The sequence below is a fragment of the Halichoerus grypus genome, chromosome 5 (assembly GCF_964656455.1).
Source record: "Halichoerus grypus chromosome 5, mHalGry1.hap1.1, whole genome shotgun sequence".
In the NCBI taxonomy this organism is placed as follows: domain Eukaryota; kingdom Metazoa; phylum Chordata; class Mammalia; order Carnivora; family Phocidae; genus Halichoerus; species Halichoerus grypus.
Window position 1 is genome coordinate 173,197,728 of NC_135716.1, and position 12,154 is coordinate 173,209,881.

Genomic DNA, 12,154 nt, shown 5'->3' on the forward strand with positions numbered 1-12,154 from the left:
GGAAGTGGAAGGAAAGCCCAGCTCCAGCCCAATCTCATAGGGCGATGAAGGGGCTCAGCCCAAGTCCTTAGAGCCATGGGGGGCCATCTTGGAGACAGACATGATCGGTGTATGTCTAGAAATATGTCTTCGGCTTTGGTGAGGAGAATGGGTCAGAGGGCAGATGTCACATAGGAGGCTGCAGAGACAGATGACAGTGATCCAATTCTGGGTCTAGGACATGACGCTGGATCTAGGATGGAGGGGAAGTGAGGGCGATTGGAAAGATAGATTCACATGCTAGTAAAAGCACATAGAAGGGAACTGGACTGACTTGTCTTGGAATGTTTCACATGCTTCACTGAAGTTCCTGAAATTCTTCCACTACAGATCCTTCTTTTGTTCTCAGGAAGAAAGAGCGTGAATTGTGCCCGGACCCGCCTTTTCTTGCACAGATATTCCAAGGTCTTATATGACCCCTCTGCTGTGTTTAGTAAGGGGGGATGGGCAGTGCTGGGAGTGCAAACCCCCTGGACAGGATGGCAGAGACCCACCTCCCAAGTTCCTTTTGCTCATCTGTAAAATAGCAGTAATAACAGCAAAAACCAAATGCAACAGTAATGACGGTAATGTCAAACTTCTGTGGTGTTACTCTGTGCCCGGCGCTGTTCTCATTGCTTTACAAATACTATCTTGTTTAATCATTACAACAACCCAATGAAATATGTACTGTCTGAGGCACAGAGAGGTTAAGTAACTTGCCCAAAGTCACAGAGCTAGGATTTGAAGCCAGGCCATTTCACTCCAGACTATATGCTCTTTTTTTTTTTTTTTTTTTTTTTTTTTTTAAGTAGGCCTCACACCTACCAGGGGGCTTGAACTCACAACCCCGGGATCAAGAGTCCCGCACTCTACTGACTGGGCCAGCCGGGTGTCCTAGGACTATATGCTCTTAACCACTATATCATACTACGCACATAACTTTTCATAAACTGCACAAAACTCTACATAACACATGAATTTATTTCATTATTAACTCTCTTTGTCCCACATTTGTTGCTAATACAGTCTTTCTACCACCCCTGTTGTCACATATCACTGTTGTCTGATTTTCTATTTATATTTTTCTGTGTTAAAGATCTCCATCCTGGGTTCACCTTAGGTGAGTGATTTAACTTCTGAACCTCAGTTTGCTATTCTGTCAAATGGCCATGCTAACGTAGGAACGGGAGGGACAGTTGTAAACATTAATAGAAACATAAAGCCCCAGGCTCACCAGCTTAACAAAGTTGCTCAAATCGTTCCTCTGTGGGAGCTCGTGGGAGCAAGGCAAAGCCTGGCGTTGCAAACTTCAGAAACCAGAAGAGGAAGGCTTGTCTTCACGAAACATATGGAATGCAGAACATGTGGAAATGGTGACAGAAATGCAAACACTTGCCCTTCTCATAAAGTTCTTTTTGTCCAGAGGCCCGTGGCCTTTCGGCCCATGCCTAGAATGTTGAAGGAGCTAGTTGCTCTTCACTCAGCAGAGACCAGTGTTACACAATGTCTCCCTTTAAGTGCAAAGGAATACTGCTTATATGTAATATTGAAAGGCCAGAGGGAAGGAGGACTTGTGCGCTAAATGGATGCTCTACCAGCTTCATCAGAGTTAATTCAAAGATTCATGAAGCCTCACTGGGTGGCACGTAGTACAGGAATCCCCCCTTCTCTGCAGGGGACACAGTCTAAGACTCCCAGCAAGTGCCTGAAACCGCAGATAGTACCGAACCCTATATATACTATGTTTGTCCCTATACACACAAACGTATGATAAAGTTTAATTTGTAAATTAGGCACAGAAACAGACTAGCAATAATAACATATAATGCAATAGAACAATTGTAACAAATTGTATATATAACAAATTATAACAAACTGTAATAAAAGTTAAGTGAGGGGCGCCTGGGTGGCTCAACCAGTTAAGCGTCTGCCTTCGGCTCAGGTCATGATCTCAGGGTCCTGGGATGGAGCCCCGCATCGGGCTCCCTCCTCAGCGGGGAGTCTACCTCTCCCTCTCCCTCTGCCTCTCCCTTCCACCCCACTTGTGCTCTCTCTCTCTCAAATAAATAAAATCTTTTTTTAAAAAAAGTTATGTAAATGTGGTTCCTCTTTCTCTCTCAAAATATCTTGCACTCACCCTTCTTCTTGTGATGACATGAGATAAGATACCCATGTGATGAGATGTAGTGAGGTGAAGGTGAATGACCAGGCATATGACGTAGCCTTAGGCTGCTATTGACCGTCTGACAATCCATTAACATCATCAGGAGGATCATCTGCTTCTGGACTGGGCTTGATCGCAGGTAACTGAAATTGTGGAAAGCAAGACATCGATAAGGGGGGACTACTTGCAAATTAGTTTTTTTAAAAAAGTGTGATTAGCAGAATTTTGGTGAAGAAATGCAACTTTAGGACTTGTCAGAACATACCATGAAGGGTATGAGAACTCACACACTGCAGTTTGGAGGTAAACTAGTCTGGCCACTTTGGAGGGCAATGGGGCAGTCCCTGGTAGCGTTTTAAATGCCCGATGACCCAGAGAGACCACATCTCATTACCCATTCTAAAACAAATCTTGCACCATGGACCAGGAGTTACACCCACGTATGGTTAAGGCATGATAGTATGTAAAAGCCTGTAATTAGAAACAATGTAAATATCCATCCATAGGAAAATGGCTTCTTAAATTACAAAGCAGCCATTTATTAAATCCTTTGCAACAGTTCAAAAGGATGAGGGTGAGGAAAATGAGGTTGGTCTAGATCTCACATACACAGCTCTCCTGGACACATGGTCGAATGAAAAACCACAAGGCAGAACAGTGCATTCCAAGTAGCTTTTACCCAAAACACGAAAATAACAAAACAAAACAAAAGAACTGTGTTTTCTGCAGGTATGTATATGGACTGAAACATGTAAAAAAAAAAATGGTCTAGGGGCGCCTGGGTGGCTCAGATGGTTAAGCGTCTGCCTTCGGCTCAGGTCATGATCCCAGGGTCCTGGGATCGAGTCCCGCATCGGGCTCCCTGCTAGGCGGGGAGCCTGCTTCTCCCTCTGCCTCTGCCTCTCTCTCTCTCTGACTTTCATGAATAAATAAATAAAAAAACATTAAAAAAAAAATGGTCTGGAAAGATAAATATCACATTGATAAGAGTAAGGAGGGAGGGAAGAGTCAAAGAGACCTTATCTTTATAGGTTTTTTTTAAATGAGGGCAGTGCAATTGTGTATGATGTATATAATTACATTATTAAATTATTTTTACTGACTAACAGAATCTATTCTTTCCTTCAGAATTCTTTTCTCTCGGTCATTCTTTGTTTCTGCGTCTTTTATTTCATGTTGTCCGTGTGGGGGTGTGTGCACATGCACATATGTGCACGCACACGGGCGCGGGGGTGGGGGGAGAGCTTTTGTCACTCCTTTGTCTCTTTTTCCTTCATGTAGACCCTGCTCCCAGTGCTGGTTGGTCCCGCTGCCTCCCTCTGTCCGTCCTGCTCCCCCTCCCGGACCTTATCCTCTTTCTCTGGACTTCCAGCGCCCCTTTGTCTCACCCACTTAGCATATGGTGGACCCAAAGGAAAGGAGTTTGGGGGTGGTCGGATTGAAATAAATCCAAATTCCATTTCTGCTGCTTAAACCCGTGTGACCAGCAGTGTGGTTTTTCGTAATCTTTCCAAGCTCCAGTTTCCTCATCTGGAAAATGAGGGCAGTCGCGGCTTCCTGGCGGAGTAGTTCTGAGACGTTGAGATCATGACCCTAACAGGGTAGTTACCTAATTCAGTAAATACCGGTTTCCTTCCCCCTCTCTTCCTTACTTCTCTTTTGTCCTACCTTCCCACTGCCCAATCGCTCTACTTTCCCTTAAATGACTCTATAGTATATACTACAACATACTGAAATATACATACTAGATTATTTATCTATGTAAAAGGAGTAGTTAATATTGTCCATCATTCTTTTTTCTAGCAACTAAACAGAACATTCGCTGCTCTCGTGGGGAATGAAAAACATCAGTTTTTGGTTTTGTGTGACCCTTGCTTGACTTCTCCATTTAATCCATGGCCTTTGATGGGGGAAGAAGGTCATGGGGTGTGGGAATGGGGGCCTCTGTCCCTGGGCTAGGTTTTATGCTCATACTCATTGGATGACTTCACTAGTCCTTGAGGGGCAGGATTTATCTTTACGGCTCCATGACAATTTCTTTGGTGTCTCTGTGCTGAGATCCTAACTGCCCACAGAGTCTGTTGTTAGAGTTACCCTGCGTAATCTACCTATGCCGTCAGCACCTGCACGAGGACTGTGCCCTGTGGCCACATCAGCCCAGCAGGTGAAGGGAAGAGGAGCCCTGTGCTGGAGGGCACACAAGGGGGCAGCAGAAAGACAGCTTTCTCTCTTGCCTCTCACACAGTACGCACGGCAATGTTTCGGATATGAAAAATAGAGCATGTGCATGGGAGAAAATGTTGACATTAAAGAATAGCAGAGGAAAAAAATCATCTATAATCCCATTCTCATAGGTAGTGATTGCAGCCATGTTTGTGTGTATCGGCTTGAACCGTATGAGATTGCTGAGAACCGGCCATTTCTAGCCCACAAAAGTGACAATTTCATGTGGTTTAACCTAATATTTCCTCCCACCTTTTCTGTCTGACAAACATAAATGCACTTTTAAATACAAATTCAAGATGAGATTATATACACATATGTGTGTGTATCTTTAAGCCTGCCTTTTAAAATGAAATATTAATGATAACAAACATGTATATGTATCCTAGCATGACTAACACTGCTGCCTGGAGAAATGAAATGTCACATATAAAACTGAAGCCCCATGGATGCCCCTCCCCAGTGGTCGCCCCTCCCTATCTCCTTGAGGTAGCCATTCTCCTAAATCTGGTGTTTATCATACCCAGGTTTGTACCACACAGTATGCAGGATTGTTTAGCATTTTTAACTTTATATAAATGATACCAAAGTGGATATATCATCCTGGGGCTTGTATACCTTATTAAACATTATATTTTTGAAAATATATCTCTCTTGATACATACAGCTTTTGTTCACACATTTTCAATTTTTGCTATTAAATATACAGATTCACTATCTGCCTCTCTCCACTAGGCTAGGCCTCTCTGTGCTGCGACTCTCTTAGTTATATGTGGCTGGAGAGGCCCCACAAATAGGTGTTGGATAAACAGATAAATGCAGGAAGTAAAAAAGTAAGAACGACTGTGCTAGAAAAACCCAGACTCCTTTGTTGGTGACCCAACGCAGAACACCCTGATGACAAGATGGCTCTCGTATCTGGACAGGCAGACATCAAGTCTGAACAGAACACTTCATTCAGATGTCACCTCCCTGGTGCCAGATACAGGGTGCTAGTTCTGTCTAGAACTACAAGGGAGGGGCAGGAGCATCAGGAAAGCTTCTGGAGGGTCCTGAGCCTCCATCCCTTCCACCATCACAACCAAAAGCCCACATTTTCAGATAAAGGCAATGACATGGTCTCAGGATTCTCTAGTTATATTCATCTCCAGGTTTCTCAGACAAATATAAATTATGAGGGGTAGAAAATGACATTGCTGGGGCCTTAGAACGCAGGCAACCAAAAACACAAACACACACACACAAAAAAAAACAAAAACAAAAAAATTCCTTTGATAGTCAAAATCTTCCTGGCCCTGATGAGTTTAAATTTTGCCTGTAAACTGAACTATAAAACAGAGGGATAACCATAAACCACAGGGACCATGAGCCATAGTGGCCAGAGTTGAGGGACTCTGGAATCAGACAGAGCCGAGTTAGAATCCTGACTCTTCTACTTCCCAAATGTGTGACCCTGCACGAGAGAGCTAACCTCATCCAATTTCTGTCTCTTTACCTACAAAACAAAGACACCACCTGGCAAGTTGATGGGTATAAACTATAAACTATAAACTACCTGGTTTCCTGCCTGATGCACATCCTATAAATGGGAGCAATTTTTATTAGCAAGCTGGGTCAGCAGGGAGCTACCATTGATTATTGAAGCTGGCCATGGTCGTTGAGAAAGAACGAATCTCCTCACAGTTATGAAAACCCAGAATCTCTCCATGATTGCATTTGCAAGAGGGCACTCCTTCATAGTGGCTGGGAAGCAGGGTTCTCAGCCCTCCTCCAGAGCACATCTGTCCTTTGAAGAAGGTACTGCTCTGACATCCCAGGAAGCTGCCTGGGGTTCTAGATTCATTTCTCTTCTTCAAGAAGATGGAAGGAATAACAGTGTATGTATCAGCAAATTTCAAGAGAGACCCAGACCTAGAGATAAGATCTCTGAAGTAAAATGGACTGTTCCCAAGCCCATAAGTGTCCCCTCTAAAATCTCCAGCTGCAAAAGTGCGACCCAGAAGTATACTGAAAGGAGGGGGCATCTGCTGGTTCCACCACACCCACTGCTCCCCAGGCAAACATCTCTTTTTTTTTTTCAGTTAGAGGTAAAAAAAAATGAAGTAAAATTGACCCCCTTGGAGTAGATCTATTCAAAGAAGTGTCTAATTTCTGTATTTTGTATCTAGTCAATCATAACATCTTACACACACATACACACACACTTCATTTAAATTAGTCTTTGTCATGTATCATATGACCTCACTGATATGAGGAATTCTTAATCTCAGGAAACAAACTGAGGGTTGCTGGAGTGGGGGGTGGGGTGGGAGGGATGGGGTGACTGGGTGATGGACACTGGGGAGGGTATGTGTTCTGGTAAGCGCTGTGAACTGTGCAAGACTGTTGAATCTCAGATCTGTACCTCTGAAACAAATAATGCAATATATGTTAAGAAAGAAAAAAAGAAGAAGAAGAATGTAGCAGGAGGGGAAGAATGAAGGGGGGGAAATCGGAGGGGGAGAAGAACCATGAGAGACGATGGACTCTGAAAAACAAACTGAGGGTTCTAGAGGGGAGGGGGTCGGGAGGATGGGTTAGCCTGGTGATGGGTATTGAGGAGGGCACGTTCTGCATGGAGCACTGGGTGTTATGCACAAACAATGAATCATGGAACACTATATCTAAAACTAATGATGTAATGTAGGGGGATTAACATAACAATAAAAAAATTTAAAAAATAAAAAATAAAAAAAAAAATAAATTAGTCTTTGTTTGGGGCACCTGGGTGGCTCAGTCGTTAAGCATCTGCCTTCGACTCAGGTCATGATCCCAGGGTCCTGAGATCGAGCCCCGCATCGGGCTCCCTGCTCAGCGGGAAGCCTGCTTCTCCCTCTCCCACTCCCCCTGCTTGTGTTTCCTCTCTCGCTGTGTCTCTCTCTGTCAAATAAATAAATAAAATATCTTAAAAAAATAAATTAGTCTTTGTTTTATTTTGCACAGCTAGAGAGCCACTGGGATGTCCCCATTTGGCTGCCATTTTAAGTTATGCTTTGAAAACGTACACACCGCTTGACTTGATGCTTATCCTCAAAAAAAAAAAAAAATCATTATGGCATTTATTGTGGGAAAAGTAGTAAACTGCATTCCAGGAGCTGATATGCTAGCTGGGGAGATTGTCAATCCATCAGGAAACAAACGTGTGTCTGATCTCAGACAGTGATAGCACCATGACATAATGGCAGAGGTTGTAAAGTCATACAAAACAGAGGGCCTTGGGGTTCAGGGTGGCTGGAAGGCAAGGGGAGCAGGAAAGTCCCCTCTGAGAAGGTGGCATGTGAGCGCCGACTTTGGATCACTGTGAAAGTATTCGTTTTCAAGTATTTATTTAGCTTTTTTCAGAAGATTTGTTCCTGAAAATAAAATTTCAGGGATATGTCTGATGTCACCTTTTTCCCTTTTTTTCAAATATTTTATTTCTCTGAGAGAGAGAGAGAGCACACACACAAGCAGGGGGAGGGGCAGAGGAAGACAGAAGACTCGATCCCAGGACCCCAAGATCACAACCTGAGCTGAAGGCAGCCGCCTAACCGTCTGAGCCACCCAGGCGCCCCTCATGTCAGTGGGCACTAGGTCTCCTTCATCACCGTGAGCTGGCAGGATGTTGTGGCAAGCACATGGGATTTGCAAGCGCACTACTTGGGTTCGAATCCTGCCTCCACCACTTCCTAGCTACAGACCTGGGATAAGTTACCCAAGCATGGGAGCCTCCGTGTCCCCATCCAAAAATGAGGACGATGAGGATTAGGATGATCATACAAAAGGGATGACTAGCCGCCCACCGAAAATCCACGATTCCTCTTCCAGAGCGGGAAGTTGTTGCTAATAGGCAGCTGCCCTACCGTGGAATGCATTTCCCAGCCCCTCCTGCACCCAGATGCAGCCAAAAGCAAATTTTTGCCACTGAGATGTGAACGGAAGTGATGCGTGTCTCTTCCAGGCCTGGGTCTCTGAGTCGCCTTGAGGAGGAAAAGCACCCATTGCCCAGGAGCACCCCTTCACTGGACTAAGTCAGGGAAACACAAGCTTTGATTATGTGCAACGTCTGAAGTTGGAGGGTATATTCATGATGGCATCGGGCACTACTGCACTTGCTAACGCAGCTTCACAGGGTTGTGAGAAGTGAATGAGTGTGGCACAAAGTGCCGACTCAAAGCGGTCGCTGGGTGAACATAACCGAGGACAGGGCTTTGAATCCTACCGAATGAGCCTCATGAGATTTTGACCCCCAGCCCTTTCTCGTCCTTCCAGAAATGCTGGTTTACTGTACTGGATGTTTATTTCTGGGAAGATCAGTAACTGTAGGAAGAGGAATATTAGGCTCCTTGGACATAGCAGATTTGTATTGTCCAAAAATATGTACGTATTTTAATTGCTGGGGATACAGAAGAAGAGGCTTGCTCAGCAATGTAATCTCTCTCCTCCTCGGGCTCAAGAGTTTGCAGTGGAGCTTGAAAATCAAGAGCTTCACCCAGAATATAAAACATCTTTTCTCTTTTTACTTCCTCTTCCCCGAGGACAATTCTTCTGTGATGGGGTCCTTGCAAGGCTTTTTTAGCTCTCGGGCATCTAACAAGGAAGAAAAGAACTATATGCCTCATGTTTTCATCCACTTTAAAATGAAGTAATGAATATACAGCTCCCAGCACAGGAAATGACACACAGTAGTAATATGACAAATCAGCCTGGTCTCCCTTTAGCTCTTTTAACTCCTGTTAGCTCACTGTCAACTATGACATGACTGTTAGCTTATCTCAGCCATAATAAAAATGACTTAACTCGTATTATTGTCCCCACTGGGTAAATAAGAAAACAGAGGCTCAGGAAGATCAAATACATAGCATTATTTTTTTAAAAGATTTATTTATTTGAGAGAGAGGGCACGAGCAGGAGGGGCAGAGGGAGAGGGAGAGAGAAACTCAAGCAGACTCCGTGCTGAGCACAGAGCCCAACGCAGGGCTAAATCTCACAACCCTGAGATCATAACCTGAGCCGAAACCAAGAGTCGGGCACCCAACCGACTGTGCCATCCAAGCACCCCAAATATATAGCATTATTATATGAATAGATGTCTGGTACATGTTTTATCTCATTTAATTCTAACAACATGTAAGAATGCATGATGGGGCGCGTGGGTGGCTCAGTCATTAAGCGTCTGCCTTCGGCTCAGGTCATGATCCCAGGGTCCAGGGATCCAGCCCCCCACTGGGCTCCCTGCTTCGCAGGAAGCCTACTTCTCCCTCTCCCACTCCCCCTGCTTGTGTTCCCTCTCTCGCTGTGTCTTTCTCTGTCAAATAAATAAATAAAATCTTTTTTAAAAAAATTAAAAAAAAAGAATGCTTGAGATTGGTGTTATTGTACCCATTTTCCAGATGAGAAAACTGAGGCTCAAAGAGTATAGGCAACTTTCATTCTTTGACATTTTTTAGTACTTTTGTGTGTACCAGCCTCTGTGCTGGGGTGCTAGAAATTAACAATAACCAATTAAGACACATTCATTGCTCTCGTAGAGCTCACAGTCTGGTGTGAGATACAGCCAGATAAAGCAGCAATTTCTAGTATGGTAAATTTAAAAATCTGAGTAAGCTTGGGGTGCTATAGGAGCACAGAGGAGGAGTCACCTAACTCAGAATTGGGGAGAGGAGGTGAGACATGAAGCATTTTAATTTAGGTTAGATGTAAACTAAGATGTGACTTGTGGATAGGATTTAGCTAGAATGGGCACTGTGGAAGAATGTTCCAGAAATAGGGAACCACTGGGGCAGTTTCACCATTAGGTGTCCTGGGTCTGATTTCTTTCTATTCAGTCTGTCTGGGAATCTCTGGGCTTCATGTGTCTGTGGAGAGATGTGCCCTCATCTCTGGAAATTTTTCAATCATTTTCTTCTAATACAACCTTCATTCCATTCTGTTTTTCCTTCTGAGGCTCTAATTAATCCCAAATTGGACATTCTATGTCACTTACCTCTTCTGTAGTTTATAACCTTTTTATTCCCTATCCTTTTTTCTGGAGATTTTCTTTACCTGTCTTATAGTATATGCTGTTAATCCTTTCTTTAGCTGTGCCTAATCTGATGTTAAACCTATCCATTGTGTTCCTAGTTTGGGTTCTTATATTTTTTAGTTCTAGAATTTCCATTTGGTTCTTTTTAAAATCTTCTATGTCACTTTTTATCCCTTCCTGTTTCCTAACCAAATTTTCCAACTTAGGTTGTATCTCCCTGAACAGAGTAAGTGTTTTTTATTGTTGGTTTCTGATCATTCTTACAATGGTGGTCCATATGGGTCTGTTTCTGTTGTCTGTTGTTTCTGTAGACACTTGCTCATGGTGTCTTGTCTTTTAGTGTACCTAGTTATCTTTAATCACTTGTTGAAATGTTGTACTTTTAAACATATTTGTTAAAATAATTTGAGGTCTAGAATGATGTTATATTCTTCCAAAAAAAAAATATTTTCATTAGCTCGTTAGCTTCTATCAAATACCTGACGGTACTAACTATCCAGGACAATTTAATCAAATTCAAAAGATTGAGGTTTTCTGGGCCATTCTAATGACTCAAAGATGAGCTAGCTATAGTCTGAGCTAGAGCTGGTTTAGTTTCACTTCACATTTTCTCCTAGGGTATAGCACTTTTGAGTCTCAGCTAAAAATGGAAATGGTTTACCAGGATCACTACCCTTGATGGGATTCAAAATCCTACTTCAGTTCTCCTAGCTCTGAGAGGCTGCCAAAAGACAGCTCAATATTTCAGTTGTTCATTTGATACCAGCAAGTGTTCCTGAGCAAAAGTGGCCCTGAATGTATGGCTCACCTCTCTGGGATCCTATCTGTTCCCGGATCTCAGCCAGTACCCTTCACTATCTTTTTAAGTCTTTGATACTTTTCAGATTTTTTTTAATTTTATACAGCTCATTTAAGGATCTTCAGCTTTCAGCCATTACTGAATGCAAAAACTTAAGAATAGTATGTGCCCAGAGATCTCAGATTTTCTGAGTAGTACAGGTAGGCTTGGAAAAAGATCTGTTTCAAATCCTAGATTCTTTCTTCTACACTGCACTGCTAAATCCAGATGATGATGCTATTGATAGACAGATGATAGATAGATAGATAGATAGATAGATAGATAGATAAAACTAACACTTACTAAACCCCAGTCTATAAGGCACTCTGTTCTAAAAGCTTTAGACTTTTTAACTCATTCAGTCTTCACAAAAATCTTATGAGTTAGGTACTACCATTGTTCCCATTTTACAGATGAGGAAATTGAGGCACCAAGAGATGAAGTAAATTCATCCAAAGTCACACAGCTAGCAAGAATTGAGCTGGAATTCAAACCTGAGTCCAACTCCAGAGCCTATGCTCCTAACTATAAAGTTTTTAAACAAAACTGTCCTATTGTCAAGGATGTGAGAATCACATATCCTACTGCATAGATTCAGGCACAAATATCAATTCTAGGACTATTGGTTTCTCCAAGACTGAGTTTCATACTATTTCCACCTACACCTGCCTAAGTCCATATAGAACAAAGTCTCCACTTCCAGGTATCAGGAAGGGTTGCTTTGAAAATAAATCTTCAATTCTATAAGCGACAACCATCCTCATTACCTCCATCAGATGTTATTCTCCAAGGGAGACCAGAAGAGTTCACAGGCTAATCAGTGTTCCCGCCAGCCTCATAAATTGAAAAAAGGGTGAGGCAGTAA